Below are 702 nucleotides of genomic sequence, written 5' to 3'. Positions count from 1 at the left end.
TTTCTTTTCCTCCCTCCGCCCCTCCATTTTTTTCTTTTTTTTTTTTTTTTTAATACACAATTATAAATATACAAGTATGTTATACATACGTTATACAGATATAATTATAAAATTTTATGATATTTCATTAAAATAAATATAAAATGATCACTCGACGTGAAACAATTTGATATCAATGAATTATTTATGAAATATTTGTAACGCTAGAAATATTTTTTTTCACGATAAATTACCAACGAATTATATATATTCTATTTTTATCATTAACATGTTCGCGGTCTAATCCGCGTCCAAACGTCACTCCTCTTGAAATACCAACCGGGGATTTTCTTCTCTCTTAAGCACTCAAACAAAGACACGAGGGACGTTAGGTTGCTTGCCACTATTCCGACGTTCGTAGATCCTGGATGGTTGGTACAGTCTACACCATTTTGGTCTCGGTGGGATACTGTAATACGAAATACACTATCGTTGATGAAAAGTGAAAAGTGCCAATGTGAAGACTTTATTTTTTAAGATAGAGAATCGATAGAGAAAAATGGAATAAAAAGAAAAAGAGAAAAGAGAAAGAAAGAGAGAAAGGAAATACTTTAATCTTCTTCTTCTTCTTCTTCTTCTTCTTTTTTTTTTTCTTGCGATCCCCCAGCCTCCTCACTCATCGCCGTATAAGAAAAAAAGAAAAAAAGAATTGCAAGTAAATCA

The 702-nt window shown here is 31.6% G+C and overlaps 1 long non-coding RNA gene across 15 annotated transcripts in view; it reads right to left on the bottom strand.

Moving 5' to 3' along the window:
- Positions 1–702, bottom strand: part of LOC124430658 — a 36,848-nt gene continuing 36,146 nt past the window's right edge. For all 15 annotated transcript variants that reach the window (XR_006943815.1, XR_006943828.1, XR_006943818.1 and 12 more), the window contains one exon: positions 1–448. This is a non-coding gene — a long non-coding RNA (uncharacterized LOC124430658). The remainder of the gene's footprint in view (positions 449–702) is intronic.

The sequence above is a fragment of the Vespa crabro genome, chromosome 19, assembly GCF_910589235.1.
Source record: "Vespa crabro chromosome 19, iyVesCrab1.2, whole genome shotgun sequence".
In the NCBI taxonomy this organism is placed as follows: Eukaryota; Metazoa; Arthropoda; class Insecta; order Hymenoptera; family Vespidae; genus Vespa; species Vespa crabro.
Note: the sequence above shows the minus strand (reverse complement) of the source record. Positions and strands in the feature narration are given on the sequence as shown.